The 17,242-nt window shown below is 42.4% G+C and overlaps 1 protein-coding gene across 2 annotated transcripts in view; it reads right to left on the minus strand.

Annotated features, from left to right (window-relative positions):
* IL1RL1 (interleukin 1 receptor like 1) overlaps positions 1-10,396 on the minus strand; it is a 31,762-nt gene extending 21,366 nt beyond the window's left edge. The window contains exon 1 of one of the 2 annotated variants that reach the window (XM_046663543.1): positions 10,323-10,396. The gene's annotated coding sequence lies outside the window, so the exon portion shown is untranslated. The remainder of the gene's footprint in view (positions 1-10,322) is intronic. The other variant, XM_046663541.1, reaches the window with a different exon arrangement.
* Positions 10,397-17,242: the final 6,846 nt, after the last annotated feature.

The raw sequence follows: 17,242 nt of genomic DNA on the forward strand, positions 1-17,242 counted from the left end.
CTTGTATCTGGAACGTGGAACCCAAATATTTTGTAACTTAGAAGCTATCGTGCAAGGCTTATTCATCTGTCCTGGCTGGTGTCACGGCTCGACCAGGATATGAATATCTTCTACTCCAGAACCAGCCATCTGTGGCCTCTTCTTACTGTAAACCACGTCAAAAGCCAGGACATTTTTGTTGTGTTAAACTTTTATGAATTTCAGTGGTCAGATTGTCACCCAGTAATCTTCACAAGAGCAGGCAAAGGGGGAGTTAGCCAAGGGCATTAGGTGCCCTGGCGTGAGCCTCAGGAGATGGCTCTGCGCCCAGCTCCGGCCACTGTGTCACCGTGATCAAAGCACTTATCTTTCTGATTCTTTTTTGCCACACTCCTAACTCTAGCGACACTCAAGGCTCAGCTGCTTCCCTCCATCCTCCTTTTGGCCTCACCCAATTCTCTTCTTCAAAAGTTACAAGAAACTGGTACATATTCAAAGACAAAGTGGAATTAACAACACCTTTACACCTCCAGAACTGAACCCCTGATGTCCTCCACCCTCCTGCTCTCCATCACCCCTGAGGAAAGCCGCTTCTCCCACAGTCTTCCTTAGCTCAGTGATGGCAACTCCATCCTTTCAGTTGCTCACGCCAAAACTCTCTGCATATGATTGGCTCTTCTCTTCTTCCCATATCTGACATGCAAGCCATCCGGACATCCTCCTGGTTTCACCGTCAAAGTACATCCTACCTGCAGGAACTTCCCCCGACCTCCACTTCCACCTTTCTTGTCCGAGGCACTATCATCTCTCACTTTTAAGAATAGTTTCTAACTGTTCTCCCTGCTTCCAGCCTTGCCCCTCTTCAGACTGTTCCTAACAAAGAGGCTCTAGAGATCCTGTTAAAATCTAGGTTAAGGCATCAAGCCCTCCCACATCTTCCCGCCTTACGCAGAGGAGAAGTCTACCGCGTTACCGCAGCTATGAGGCCCGCGTAGTCTGAGGCCGCCCATCACCTCCCTGACTTTGTCTCCGGCCTGCGTCCTCCTCACCCTTCCTTGAACGCATCAGGCCGGTTCCTACTCTGCACTTGCTCTTCCTTCTGTCTGGGTGGCTTCTCCCAGTTACTCACAAGGCGAACTCTCTCACCTCCTCAAAGTCAGCGCTCCAATTGTACCTTCTCAACGAGACTTAGCCTTACTACTAATTTTCTTTTAGTTTTTTTTTTTTTGCTTCTGATTATATTTTTTATTGAGGTGAAATTCACATAACATAAAATGAAGCATTTTAAAGTGACAGTTCAGTGGCATTTAGTACATTCACAATGCTATGTAAGCACCAGCATTATCTAGTTTCAAAAGGTTTCCACCACACCAAATAAAACCCCATACCCATTAGTAGTCATTCTCCCTTTCTTTCTTCCGTCTAGCCCCTAACAACAATCAATCTGCTTTCTGTCTCTACAAATTTGCCTAGCCTGAAAATTTCGTATAAATAGAATCATACAATAAGTGCCTTTTGTGTCTGGCTTCTTTCATTTAGCATAGTGTTTTCAAGGTTCATCCATGTTGAATCATGTATCAGTACTTCATTCCTTTTACTGGCTGAGTAATATTCCATTGTATGAATACACCACAATTTGTTTACCCATTCGTCCATTAGTTGACATTTGACTTTTGACTCTTGACTTTGACTTTTGACTTTTGACTTCTGACTTCTGTGAATAGTGCTGCTATGGACATTGGTGCTCAAGTATTTGCTCGAGTATCTGATGAATCAATTTTAAACTGAGCACCCCCTCCCCCATTCCCTATCTCCTTGCCCTGCTCTAGTCTTTTTCTAGGGCACTCATCGCCTTCAAAGTCTACTTATACCATGGATTCATCATTTATGTTCTGTTTCCCCTGCTAGAATCTGAGCTCCAGAAGGAAAGGTATTTTGTCAGTTTTGTCCACTGATAGAGTTCACGTGCCTGGAACAGTGCCCAGCATGAAGCAGGTGCTCAAAAATGTTTATTGAATGAACTAGTATGGAACTAGTATGACTGATTAGGTGGGAGAGTTTTTAATTGGAAAAATAAAGGTTTTACCTATGGATCTGAACAGGAGCAACATGCTTTCTACTGTGTTTTTACATCTATCTCTTAAAAGTCTGTCTTTTCTATTCTACCTCATGATAAGGTGAGGCCTAAGTCAACCCTGGAGACACCATAGGAACTCCTGGGGCTGCAAAGAGAATGAGCATCAAGAGGGCCAGAAGGAGCTCCGTGGAATGAGGATGGACAGGAGGAGAAGCGGAGGTGCTGACCCTGTGAAAACCAGGCAGGAGTCTTAAGTGTTTGCATATGTGCAGTGACTAAATTATAACTAACATCCCTTTGAGACTTTTACGACATTTGTATAATCTCTCCCAGACTAATTCCACAGAATCTATTGCTGTGATCTTCATTTGCCATCCTTTACTTAGTTCATGGACATCTTCCTTTGTCTCGAGGTCAGTGTGACATTTTTCTGGTGTTAGAATCAGCGTCTATAATTTCTGTGAGAATTCAAAAATTTACATGGAAAATTAAAATACTTAAACTAGCCAAAACATTGTTAAAAAAAAAAGAACAAAGTTGGAGAACTTACACAACCTGACTTTAACACTTAATATAAAGCTACAATAATGAAAACAATGTGATATTGGTATGAAAATAGATATACATACAAATCAAAGGATCAAAAGAGAGAGTCCAGAAATAGACTCCAGCATAGACAGTAAATTGATTTTTAGAAAAGCACCAACGTAAGTCTATGGGGAAAGCATTGTGTTGTCAACAAATGATGATGGAAAAACTAGCTATATATATGAAAAACAATATCTTTATCTCACATTATACACAAAAATAAAATCAAAATGGGTCATATATATAGAAAATTACATAGTGGAAAATCTTCATAACTTGGAGTAGGACAAATATTTCTTAGACTGGATACAAAAATCTCTAATCATGAAAGAAAAATAACTTGAACTTCTTCAAAATTAAGAACTTCTATTCTTCAAAAGACATTAAAATTTGAATAGGCCAAGCCATAGACTCAGAAGAAATACTCACAATTTATACATCTAATGAAAGATTTGCGTCCATAGTACATAAATAACTCTTGCAAGTCAATATGAATAGCTCAATCAAGAAAAATGGGAAATAGACTTGAACTGAGATTTCACAAAAGAAAAATATAATCAATGGCCACGGGAGGGCTTCAAGGCAAGGAATGGCATAACCTGACATGGGTGTTAGCAAGAACACTCTAGGTGCTGAAAACACCCTTCAGGAGGACCAGAGATGAAGGAGGAAAACAAGATAGGAGGCTATGTGATTGTCCAGGTGAGAAAGAGAGGGTGGTTTGCACCAGGCCCTGGAGGTGGAGGTGGTGAGGCAACGCTGGATTTCAGATATATTTTGAGGTGTTGCTGACAGGATTTCTTGATGGATAAGATACGGGGTACGAGAAAGAGAGCAGTCAAAGATGACTTCAAGGTGTTGGGCCAAGCAATTGGACAAAGGGGGTTACTATTTACTGAGTCGGGGAGACTAGAGGTGGAACAGATTCTGCAGTAAGATTCGATCAGTTTTGGACACATCTAGCCTTACGTATCTATTAGACATACAACTGGAGATGTCGAGTTATGGGTGGAATATTTGCCTCTGAAGTAGAAAAGACACATTCAGGCTGGAGATACAAATTTGGATTTTGTCAGCATATAGATGAAATTAAATCCATGAGACTAGATGAGATTTTCAAATATGAAAGTAGATAGGCCACGAGGGTACAAAAGAGCAACTTCTTATTTTCACTGTAAAACTTCCCTAGGGAGGGGTATTCAGCTTTCCTTAAAAGATAAATTTGGATTTTTCTATGTAAAATACTGCAGAAGTGTCGAGAACTTAGCACAAATTAAAATGAGTTTTTATCTTAGAATCATTTCTTTTTTTTTCTTTGTTTTGCAAATAACCCTATAGAATCTGAACCCACTTTGGGAACACTGCATTGCTTGTTTCCTTACATTTCAATTTCATTAATAACTAGTTAAGATTGTAATGGTATTATGCTGTTGTCCACGTCACGGATTACCTCCATGTAGTTGCTAAAGCCAACGTCTGTCCTCAGTCCTCACCTTACCACGAGCTCTGAGCAGCCTCTGTTGCAGTTGAGCAATTTCTCCCCCATCTATCTTCAGGACCCCCTGGTTGCGCCTTCACATCTCATCTTCACCCCACGACTTCATGTTCAGTCCTTGAACCTCTTTAATTCTGTCTACACTCAATCCCTATGTGAGGTCGTCTAGTTTCCTGGTTGTAAACATCATCTATGTGCTGATTACTCTCTCAACCTGCTGTCCAGAGTTTTCCCCTGAACTTCAGACGCAGATATTCACTTGCCGACTTGACATCTCCACTTGTCCGTATCCTAGACATCTCAAATTAACGTGTCAAGACTGAATTCATGTTCTTCCCACCCAAACCTGCTTTTCCAACAGCTCTTATTATCTTGGTTGATGGAAGCTCCGTCTTTACAGCTGCACAGATCTAAATCCATGGAGGTATCCTTACACCTCTTTTTCTCCAGCACATCTCATCCAATCCATCAGCAAGTCCCACTGAATCTACTTTCCACCTAGATTCAGAACTCAACCGTGTGACCTCTGATCATGGCCTTCACCAGTGGTCCAGCCAGGCCACCACTATCTCTTGCCTGGATTATTGCAATAACCTCCAAATTTGTCTCTTTATTTCTTCCTTTGCCACTTATAATCTATTTTCAAAGGAGAAACCAGTATGTCCTTTTAATCACTCCTCTTCTCAAACCTCCCTTTTCACTCAGGGAAAGTCAAATTGTTTGTACTGGACAAAAAGGCCCTCCACGGTCTTTGACCCCTCCTCCTCTCTTTGAGTCAGGTCTTTCTATGCTCCCCACCCTCATTCCACTCCTTGCACACTTTTCTCCTCCCTCTTCCCTGAACACCCCAAGCTTGCCCCCACCTTAGAGTGTTTGCACAGCTGTTTCCTATGTCTGGGATTCCCTTCCTCTGTGGGGCTCACTCCCTCACCTCCTCCTTGATGAGGTCTACCCTCCTCCTCAACTCACCCTGCACTCCCCATCTCCCTCATCCTGTTCTATTATTTCCATGACTTTTATAACCTTCTAACATGATAAACACTTGACTATGCATCATATGTAAATTTGCTGTTTTGTTTGCTTATGTATACCCAGAGTAGGTCTTGAATAAATACCTTTTGAGTGAACAAATGAATGAACAATCTATTGTTGGGTAAGCATGAAGATTAGGTTTTTCCTCGTATGTATTTTCACTGAATTGAATCCTTTTGCTCATAAGAATGTCAGATGTAAGGATGCTTTCATTATGAAGGTGGAAGTAGAAATAGGAAGTGGGTGAATTAGCCCTGGATTTGACCCAGAGGCAGGAGGCACAAACCATTGCTGACAGATTCAAAGAAGCAGAGAATTAAAGTGGCATGAGACATACACCAAAGGACAGCAAAAAGGGGAAACCAAAGAAGCCACACTGGAATTCAACCTCTAATTTGCTCAACGTGCTCCTTAATGACAGCAGGAGCCAAACCCATTCTAAGGGCATTTGTTTGGTTACTGTGATTTAAGAACGACTTAGTTTTATAAAGCTTAATATAGATCACATTTTGAAAAGGTTAATCACTTTGCGTGGAGGCTAGTTTACTAAAAATTCCTCTAACAAGTAATTTCTCTGATATCTTTTAAAAGTTGATGTTTATGTCAGCAGTGATCTACTGGAGATTTTTTGGGGTGAAAATGCTTATATTTCCAGGAAACCATGCTCGAAACAAATTGAAATGAATAAAAAGCAACTTTGAACATTCCAGCCCAGAATCTATCACAGCCCTCCTCAACAAGAGAAGAATGCTGAGAGAATGACAGCTGAAGGCCCTGTCTTACCTCCATGCTCACTGTCCCCACAGAGGAGTAAAGCTCAAGGAAACCCTTCCCTCCCGAACATGGGAGTCAGGAGACTCTGTGATTTTCTTAAAAGTGTAATGTTACTACTCAGATGGTGCAATGAAGACATTACTACAGTAAGCCAAGCTTCCAGCAGAGAACGGCTGATGTTTTCTGATCAACTAAGGGCCCAGGGTAAAGAGGACCTTAGAAAGTGTTAATTAGTCCTGGGGGTGGGCGGAGAGTGAGGAACGGGGAGAGCAGCCAGGAACCTCAGATGCATCTGCATCACCCCATTCCCTTTCCTCAGGGACGAGCCCCCATCCTGGGAGCCTCCCTTGGGTACAGGCTCACCCAAGAGGGTGGAGGCTCTAGTCTGCAGTGACTGAAACCTCAGTCCCTTCATCGATTTGACTATAAGACTTGAAAGAAAGGTGTAGGGAGGCCTCAGTTACCAGCCTAGGGTGGGCTCAAACCGGCACCTAATATCCACACTTAAATCATGTTTAAGGAAGTTGTCAAAAGATAGAAGTTGTCTTGGGTAAGGTCTGCAGTTGCTAAAATTCAAAGTTATCCGTCCAACTTGGGAATAAGTTATAAGCTCTTGTCTAAATCTCAGTTACCTTCTATGGACACTATCTTTATTCTGCGTCTTTTCATCAGAGCACTGCCTCCTTTCACCTGGCGCTCAGCTACACATGGCTGCAGAGCCAGTTCCACAGACTCGACCCAAGCATTCTTGTGCTCATTTTCAGTCTTGCTGTAGTGAGCCCAAGCTCTCACCAGCATTGGCATGGCATGATGGTTGAATGCACAGGACTGAGTCAGCCAGGTCTGGGTTTCACCCCTGCTTCACAGAATTAGCACAAGAACAACAGGATATGGTGTATGGAAAGCACTTGGCCGACTCTCAGTAAATAGTTATTGTTGCTCCTACTACTGTGTTATTACAACTGTGCTAAGGGTACTTGTGTCCCAGACAAGCTGGAGCTTCTTGCCCAGGTCCCCTTCATCACCCTATTTCTCCATTTCTCTGAGCCCAGTCCTCAGGAAAACTTTTTAATAAAACATATTTTAATAAAACATATGGGAAAAGATTCATGACATTGGTATGGGCAATGATTTCACTGATATGATAAGAAAAGCATCGGAAAATAGACAAAAAGCAAAAGAAAAATAGACAGTGGGACTACATCAAACTAAGAAGTTTCTGCACAGCAAAGGAAACAATCAACAGCGTGAAAAGGCAGCCTATGGAAGAAAATATTTGCAAGCCGTATATCTGATAAGGGAATGATTTTCAAAATATATTAGGAACTCTTACAACTCAGTAGCAAAAAAATAACAACCTGATTAGGAAACGAGCTAAAGACTTTTCTTTTTAAAAGATTGGCACCTGAGCTAACTACTGTTGCCAATCTTTTTTTTTTTTTTTTTTCTGCTTCATCTCCCCAAATCCCCCTGGTACATAGTTGTACATCTTAGTTGCAATTCCTTCTAGTTGTGGCATGTGGGATACTGCCTCAACATGGCCTGACGAGCCTTGCTGTGTCCGCACCCAGGATCCGAACTGGCGAAACCCTGGGCTGCCACAACGGAGCGCTCAAACTTAAGCACTCAGCCACAGGGCCAGCCCCCCAAGCTAAAGACTTGAATAGACATTTCGCCAAAGAAGATATACAAATGGACAAGAAGTATGTGAAAAGATGCTTAACATCACTAATCATCAAGCAAGTGTAAATCAAACCCACAATACCTCACTCAAGTCAGAATGGCTACTATCAAAGAAACAAAAGATAAGTGTTGGCAAGGATGTGGAGAAATTGGAACACTTGCACACTGTTGGTGGGAATGCAAAATGGTACAGTTGATATTGAAAACATTATGAAGGTTCCTGAAAAAGTTAACTATAGAAATATCATAGGATCCAGCAATCCCACTTCTGGGTATTTACCCAACAGAATTGAAATCAGGATCTCAAAGAGATATTAGCACTCTCATGTTCACTGCAGCATTATTCACAATAACTAAGATGTAGAAACAACCTAAATGTCCATGGAGAGAGGAACGGATAAACAAGGTGTAGTATTTACATACAATGGAATACTATTCAGCCTGAACTTTGAGGACATTATGCTAAGTGAAATAAGCCAGCCACAGAAGGATAAATACTGCATGATTCCACTTATATGAGCTATCTAAAATAGTCGAATACGTAGTCTTCAAGAGTGGAATGGTGGTTTCCAGGAGCTGAGGGAGGGGAAAATGGGGAAGTAATCTATAGGCACAAACTTTCAGTTACGTAAGATGAATAATTTCCAGAAATCTGCTGTGCAGTATTGTGCTTATAGTTCACAATACTGGATTGTACACTCAAAAATTTGTTAAGATACTAGATCTCATGTTAAGAGTTTTTACCATAATAAAAAAGTAAAAATGTTTAAAGACCCTGTTTAGAATCCAGACAACCTGCCTAGCCCTGTCCCTTCCTCTTTCTGGGACCTGGAGTTGGTTGCTATTAGAGTTTGCCCCTGACCAGAGGGCCCTTTCCCTCTACTCTGAACCAGGACCCTACTGCATGTACATTCGGGCACACGTGTGTACACTCACACACTTGCAGCATCATCACAGCGGGGACCCTCCTGCACCCACTGAAATGCACTTGCCCTTGGATATTGATGTCGCCCAAAACTTTGGAGACCTTCTCCTTTGCCGGTGTCTGTCTCTGCACTCACAGAAAGTGGGGAGTGTGGAGGGGTGAACAAAGATATAGAGGTGCTCATAATCATAGGACAAATATTCTGAAGGACATAGATGAAGAGTTCTCCTCTAGAAAAGCAGGTATCTGAAAACCGGACACCCCAGATCTGCTTGAGCTATTGGTCCACGTCTCCAAACACGGAAGCAAACAGAAAAGTACTTTGGGAGCAATCTCCTCATCTAAACAACCTGTTCAAGAAAAGAGAGAACCAGATGTCCTGCCGAGGATTCTGTAAAGTTCAAATCAGCAGCCATGACAGGCTGTCTGCAGGGCACAGAGATGAGTTCTCAGAGCAGGAGAGGAAAAAAATGGTGACAACAATGAGGGCTGACATGATTAAGAATTTACTGTCAGCTAGCAACTGCGCTAAGTACCTTACATCCAATTAATCTTTAGAATCCATCCTCTGAGCTTGGTACGAGTACAGACATGCCAGTTTTATTGGTGAGGAATACAAGACTTAAGAAGTGAGATGAGTTGCCTAGAGTCATGCACCGAATCAGTGTGAGAGCAAGGCTGAGATGCGGTTCTGCCGAAGTCCAGAGCTTTCTGTCGCAAGTACTAGACGTGCAATAGCAGAAATGGGGTAACAGTGTCCATATTGAGACTTGGCCTCAAGAGCTGGTAAAAACTGCTACAGCTAGAGAGAAGCACACCTCCCATTTCTCTGCTCCTGGAGGAAATTATAAGGAAAAACTGACACTCGAGGAGTATGGCTTTGGGGGCCAGCTCTGCCACATTTGACTCTACACACTTTGTTGAGCAGCCTTCAGAGAGAAAAAGAGTGGAGCCGTCAACCAGAGGTTCAAAGCAAGTACCAATGACAAACGTGAACTTAAATCAGTTCTTCACTCCCTATCCACCCCCCAAAAAAGGCTGGTCCTCACCAGCCCGCCTCCTCATATCCATCACTCTCATGTTCCATCCCACATTTCCTTCTCCCTGAAGGTTCTGACTCCTCTTCCCCACACCACAGACCTCTCTCTCACCCCTTGTGCCCAGTTCCTCTTACTTCCTAAGTTCTTTTCCCTTCTCCACCACCTGAGTAGAGTCCCTTTCTGGATTTCAGTGGATTCCAGAAAGAATAATTCTGGAAAACGAGCACTCAATATGTATACTGCAAGCCCCCCTTTCTTTCCCACCCTCCACCAGATATTTTCCAATACATGAAGCCAAAGTTCCATATTATACAAATAAGACTTTAAGGGACTTCATCGATCTGTCACTTGTTTTTCCCATTGGAAATACTATTTAAAAAAAAAAAAAAGTCAATAGCAATTATGATTTTTAACCTAAATTTCTGTTTTAAAATTCCATTCCCTTTGGGGCTGGCCCCGTGGCCAAGTGGTTAAGTTCACGCGCTCCGCTGCAGGCGGCCCAGTGTTTCGTTGGTTCAAATCCTGGGCGCGGACATGGCACTGCTCATCAAACCACGCTGAGGCAGCGTCCCACATGCCACAACTAGAAGGACCCACAACGAAGAATATACAACTATGTACTGGGGGGCTTTGGGGAGAAAAAGGAAAAAAATAAAATCTTTAAAAAAAAAAAAATTCCATTCCCTTTGAGATAAAAGTATTTTTGAAAAACACCCCAGAGGCACTTACCATCAGCAAGTCCTACTTGAGCTCTTTCTTCCTCAGCTTCCTTCTGGCACAATTTATTATCTCTAAAAACCAACTTCTCTAATAGATTTATGCTAAATACCATAGCCATCCTTCTTTAAAAACCCCCCATTTTCCTTATCAGTTAAGACACAGGAATCAGGTCACTGATAAGTTGAAACTGATTAACTGTACTGTTAACAAATGTCAACTTCAGTTTTCACCACATTCTCTGTTTGAAAGATCTAAGATGAAGCCACACTTTCAATATAACATTATCTCTGTAGAAGGTCACATTTTATCTTAACTATATTTTATCTCCCGTGTGGGTGACTTTCTCAGCAAAACCTCCTGACTCCATCTAGGTGGCAGGTCACTCTGTGCCCTTAGAGTGGGCTGGCACCTTTGACTTCCTGAAAGCTGCAGCTCTAAGAGGAATGGTGCACATCTCTCTGCAGCCAGTTTTACTGCTGATAGCTCAGTGTCACTGCTTTGAAATGGATACATACTGAGTGCTTAAGTGTACTCCAGGCTCTGTGTGCAGGGGCTTTGCACATGCTCTCTCGTGCTCAGATCAGGGCCTATGGGAGGCTCAGAGAGGCTCACTGTTACCTTACCCGAGGCCACAGCCAGTACAAGATAAAGTCAGCCCCCAAAGCCTCCACAACTGGACTTCTTCCACGTGCCACCACGTGCCTGTCTCAGGTGGCTGTAATACAGATCTGTGGACACTTGTTGCAGTTATTAGAATCCTGGACAAACCAACTTTAATCATCTATGTGATTTTTTCAAAAAATGTTGGTGACTCTTGAATAATCAGGATATGCCGTCAGCCAAAGAATTCTCTGATACACAAGAAAGATCATAAGCTTGAGATGCAACCTGGTTTTCCTCTTACTGGTAGTGTGACTTTGGGCAAATTCCCTAATATCTCTAACTCTCATGCAAAGGGTAGAATTATCAATACTAAAGAAGAATCTATGTAAGGAGTCAACCATATTAATGAACACTGATGGCTTTCTGCCCCATTATATACTCAACCAGTTCTACTCACTCCAGCTATGTTAAAAACAACTTCAAAATTTATTTTCTTTCATATTTTCTTCAAAACCTCAGTCTCACCAGTGGAGCCAAATCACCTGTTCTCCTGTGGTCACCCTACATAAGAGATGAAACTCTACAGCAGAACCCAGCTCCAGACTACACGCTCTTCCTATGGCTTACTTTTACGTGAGGTCATCCATCATTTCTTCTCCACTGCTGGAGAACTGGAGAAAATAACAACCGATAAACCAAACAGTGCTTATTGGCGTGTCCCACACTGTCAGGTGCTGTGAGAGATGCCAGAGAAGCGAGAGACTCATGTGTGACCTCAAGGAACTTAAGCTTTATGAGGACAAAAGGGGGATGGATGTAGAATTTCACAAATCTGAAAATTTTGAGCTTGAATTAGACAGAAATTTGCAACCATCTGAATGTTTTTGAAAATTCGGGTAGGTTATTGAGAAACTATAAAGTAGCCTTTATTCAAGCGTGAACTGTTTAAAATGTTTCTGACATGATTGAGCTATGGTTCTGCTCTAACTCGGGGTCTCCTGACATCCGTTATTATCACATGAGTGTTCTGACAGCAATATTTAGAAACTTGGGCCAAGTCGACTCTGGAATTTACCTTTCAAAGAGTCTTGCAGCGTTGGCACTTAAGTACTTGATGGTTATCAAGGTGACTATTGGCTTTTTCAAGGTTTCCATCAAGAGTTCAAGAGTTCGAGAGTGAAGTCCGGGGAGGCCAACATCTTTCAACGTCCATCAGGTTTAGTCAGAAAGAAGGTAACATTGAAGGAAGATAGAGGTCTCAGCAGCCATGCGAAGCTTCAGGAAGTTTCTCTTTAATAATCCTTCTATCTGTAAGGGCTCTGCAAAACGTGGAATTTAGAGATTCCTGCTGACGTACCCAACTGGCGGGAAAGACTAGGCGAGCCTGGGAGGGGCCGCAGCCCAGCCCTTTGAGGATCTGTCCCCAGTCCTGAAGACCTGTGACGGTGCACCCCAAGTGTGATTTGCCCTCTGGTCACACATACTAAAAATGACTGTACCCCTTGGAGGTGAATCTCCTAAACAAAAGTGCCCCAGAACCGACAGAAGGCAATTCTCTATGGGAGAGCAGAACAGCATGTGTGACAATTCATTCTCCAGTGACACGAGAGGAAAGATCAAAACCCAAGCCCTTCTCCACTTTGCACAAGAAACTCGTTTACACTGAACAGTTGTAAGATGTGCACCTAGCTCAAGCCCTCCTACCCGGCCAGGGCTCTCCCCCTGCTCGTCACCACCTCTTCCTTCCCAGAGGTACTTAGGAGCCTTTCACTGCTCCCCAGTACCTGTCCCAGATGGGCCCACCCCAAATCCACTGAGGTGTAAGCAGCTAGAAAGGCTGCACCCCTTTTGGAAGGAAGCTGAGGCTAGAGATTGCAAATTCCTTTCCCTCCATCACCTCTGCCTTGGGTGCGCCCTCACCTTCCCGCGAGCACCTCTTCCCCCTTCTGACACCTTCTCACCTCTTACTTGGTTGCCCCAACCCATCAAATATGTTGATCAATGAGACTTGCTGCTTTACTCTCCCAAGGAGTCAAGAGTTTCTTGCAAACGAGAAAAGCTTTATGAATACAAATATCTGAATGGCTTATAAAGGAATCTCAGCATCTAAGAGAAAAAGGGAACTGTAGGATTAGTGTTTTAACCCAGAAAACTCAAACCACATCCAACACATAACCAGAAACTTTACATCCTTGTAAGACCAGCCCCGTACTTCTCTGCCTCACCCTCCACCCTGGGTCCTTGTTCTCCTCATCATATTTAACAGGAAATAAAAACTCATCTTTATTTTAAAGTCACACCACAGCAAGTTCATTCAGATCTTTTATGATTCCATAATAGGTAAGAATCTTTCTATTTTCAGGAGTTTAATTGGCTGTTCTTCATTTTTCTGAAGCAGCTAGCCTTAAGAATTGCTCCTACTTATCAGAATATGATCCATATAGGCCAGACTGAATTGCGGTCCTCTTTCCCTCTCTCTCTGAGAAATGAAAAATTAAAACCAAGCATGACAGCTAGTGTTTTCCCCTCTTCCTCCTTTCTCCTATTCCAAAGTTTTAAAAAGGTCCTTGTTTAGCTGAGAGCTCATCAGAGGTGCTTGATTTGAGAGTTGAGAAATAGGAGTTATGTTGAAGCCGTATGTTCAACTGAAGGAGAAAAATAATTTTGATCTGAAAAATTAGATTTTTATATTCTCTCTCTCTCTCTCTCTCTCACATACACACACTCCCTCCTTCTCCAAAAGGAAAGAAAGGAAATGTTGAATCAATGACTTCTATAAAAGACATTTAGATCTCACCACAATTTAACAGGTTCATGTGTTCCCTGCCAGACTGTAGTTTAAACAAAAGAGTGAGCTATTGGGTAGCTAGAAATTGCAAAGCCTCAATAAAAAGCACCTTTAGGGGCCGGCCTGGTGGCATAGTGGTTAAGTTTGCACACTCCACTTCAGCAGCCTGAGGTTTGCAAGTTTGGATCCCAGGTGCAGACCTATGCACTGCTCATCAAGTCATGCTAAGGCAGCATCCCACATACACATAGAGGATGATTGGCACAGATGTTAGCTCAGGGCCAATCTTCCTCACCAAAAAAAAAAGCACCTTTAAAGGTGTGGCAGCCAGCCTTCAAGATGGCTCCAAATGATCTGTGCTGCCTGTTGTTCACACCCTTGTGTAATCCTCTTCCACACTGCACCAAGTAGATCTATATGACCAATAAAATATGAAATCAGCCATCACATGCCACTTCCAAGATTAGGTTACAAAGACATGCGGCTGCTGTCTAGGCCTCTCTCTCTTGAATCACTCATTCTGAGAGAAGCCATGTGGTGAGCAGCCACATGGAAAGGTCGCAAAAACCCCCGCCAACAGCCACACGAGTGAGCTTGGAGGCAAATCTTCCAGCTCCAGTCAAGTCTTCAGAGATGACAACTGCTGGCCAACATCACCAACAGCTTGACCACAACTTCATGAAAGACTGAAGCAGAACCACCCAATTAAGGCACGCCCAGATTCTTGACTCATAAAATGTACAGGATAATATTTATTGTTTAAGCTACTAAATTTTAGAGTAATTTGTTATACAGCAATGGATAACCAATAGTTAATCATAATATGTCTCTACCTATTTTCCTTGTGGATCTATCAACCAGGAGGTAGATGTCAGGAGTCCTGGCTAGTATGAAATGACTTGATCTCCATGGGTTTTTGCATTATATTTTCCTTACAAAGTAGTCAAAAATTCAACTTCTATTCCTACTTAATAGGCCTTTTGTTATCTGTGTTGTCAGGAAGCTGCTTCTGTTATATCACTTGGGTTTCTGTTATCAGAGGAAACTTCCTATCTCAGAGACAGTTCCAATTCTTAAAAGCACTCCTTTCCTAGTCTAATCAGATAAAGCATCTTTTTTTTCTACATGCTCATTCTGTTACCACAGAAAATTGGGGTTCCCTTGCCCAATGCACATAAACAAGCCAATTAATTATGGCATCCGCTTTTGGGAAAAGAGATCAGCTTTATTCTGTGAGATCAATCTGCAGGGAGAAGAGGGGACCAGTGCCCTCAGGTCTGTCTTTCTGATTCAGGATTTGGGGTGAAATTTAAGAGGTTGGGGAGAATAGGCTGGCACATGGACATGCTGATGGGACAGGTTTTGATTGGGGAGGTTCAAGCATTTATGGTAAGGTTCTAAACATTTCTGACAGGGTTCTAAACACTCGTGATGAGGTTCTAAACTCTTATGACTGGGTTCTAAACATTTTTGATGAGGTAGGGAAGTAATTTTAACACCAGTTCTTCCTGAATGAGGGACCCATCGCTTCTGATAAGAGTCCAGTTTCCAGTTCTGATCGTGTCTCAGTCCTTGGATTCCATGGGAAGGAGGATCTTTGGTTCCGTGGTCATTTCAGGTCAAGATTTCTTCTTTTGCGCATGCTCTGGCTACATGACTTTGCAGATTTTCTGAAAGGCAATTCTTCATCACTCTGTTGATAAGAGATGGGGTCAGTTGAACGGGTCCTGGTGGGCCTGCGGTTACAATTCCATATATGCAACAGATCTTTGTCCGTGTATCAGAAGGAAACAAATTCACTTTATCATAGAAAGCAGCATTTCGTCATGCTTTCCTCGAAATCTAGGGTCTGCCCCAAGTCAGTACTGGTTAACAATGGCATCTGGGAGCCCTCATGGGAACAGGTCTCTATGGACGGTGAGATGACCCACATGTGGTGACCAGGAGCACAGCAAGCAAGTGGCAGAAGTTGAAGTAGGAAAGGGCAGGATTAGAGAGAGCAGTGAGCGAGAGCTGAGGTGGGGTCTGGCAGGGGATCTATGACTTTGAGCAGACAGTCTTTTGTGCATGTGGAAGATTTCTTCAGAAATGCTCTTATTGCGATGTGATGCCTTCATCTTGTAGTGGCCTGTGCTCCCTGGGATCTTAAACAGATGCTTTGGCTTCCAGCACCGTGAGAATGTGAGAGGAAAACCTGATGTGTAGGTTACACTCTCAGTATTTCCCCCATGTGGTTGGCTTTATTCTCTATTGTCTCAATCACATCCCTGGTCTTCTAATATTGTAAGAGTATCAGAGGAAAGGCTGATCTGTAGGTCATCTTCTCATTCTTTCCTCCTATTTAAATAAATGTCAACATTTTCCTTCATGGTTCTAGGTCTTCTAAAACCTAGAAATCTAGACGCTTCCATCTGGGGCTGGTAAGAATTTAAACATGGCCTTTATTTGCTGAAATTTTCCAGTCCTATAAATATTCGTGACAGATTATCATCCAAGATCAAGTCCAGATATGATGAGGCATTCCAAGAAAACTTAGCCTTAGGAAGGAAGGAGGATTGTGGAAGGAAACAAAAGGTGATTTCACAGAGACCACACACATGTGTTTTCAGGAAATCACTTTACTCATCCACTTAAAATTGTTTTTCTTCAGGATCCTGTTCAGTTCTCCTGAAATCGACTTCCCTAACTGATGACACATTTTTTTAAAAAACAATTTATTTGCCAAGATACTCGTGTAATATATAGCACATGACAGCCAACAGCTACTGCCCTTACATCTGAAACACAAAGCAACAGAATGTCGGGGCAGCGGACTCATTCTAAAATCATGCAATTCTGGCTGTGTAAGTAGAGGTCAGGGAAGAAATTTTGAGTATTTCTGAGTATTATCCCTAATACTCAGAGATAATCATTTTAAACATGTCCACATATTTCCTGTCAGCCCTATTTCTGAGTGTGTGTGAATATAATTGTGCAAGAGATGTATAATTATGTATAAATATTATATATATACACACAAACACACCCCCCCCACAAAAAGACGTAAAGGAAAACAAGTGGAGTTATGTTTCTAGAAGAGAAGATTCAATAATAAAAATAGCAATAATTTTTGTTTTAGAATCTGAGAAAATAATTCTAAAGTTAAATTGAAGAATAAATAAATATAGCAAAAATAACTTTTTATTACGTGCTCACGTGTGCTGGGCACGGGTTCCATCCACCCTAACAATAATCGCCGTGGTCATAAACGTTTAAGGTAGGGACTGTGATCACTCCCACTTTCCAGATAAGGAAGCCTGGCCATGCAGAAGCCAGTGCCTTTGCTGGGTCACCCTGCTAGTCGCCAGGGAGCTGCAATTTGAACCCAGGTATGATGAAGTGAAGCCTGCACTGTTATCCAGTGTCCACACTGTTTCTCCACTTCCCAGAAATATATGAAATACGTGTTCAAATCAATTGCATTACATGTGAATATACTATAAACAGAGAGCAAGCAAAAGGCGGGGGTAACATTTAAAATACAGGTGCTTTTATATAT

This window comes from Equus quagga, chromosome 5, assembly GCF_021613505.1.
Source record: "Equus quagga isolate Etosha38 chromosome 5, UCLA_HA_Equagga_1.0, whole genome shotgun sequence".
Lineage (NCBI taxonomy): Eukaryota > Metazoa > Chordata > Mammalia > Perissodactyla > Equidae > Equus > Equus quagga.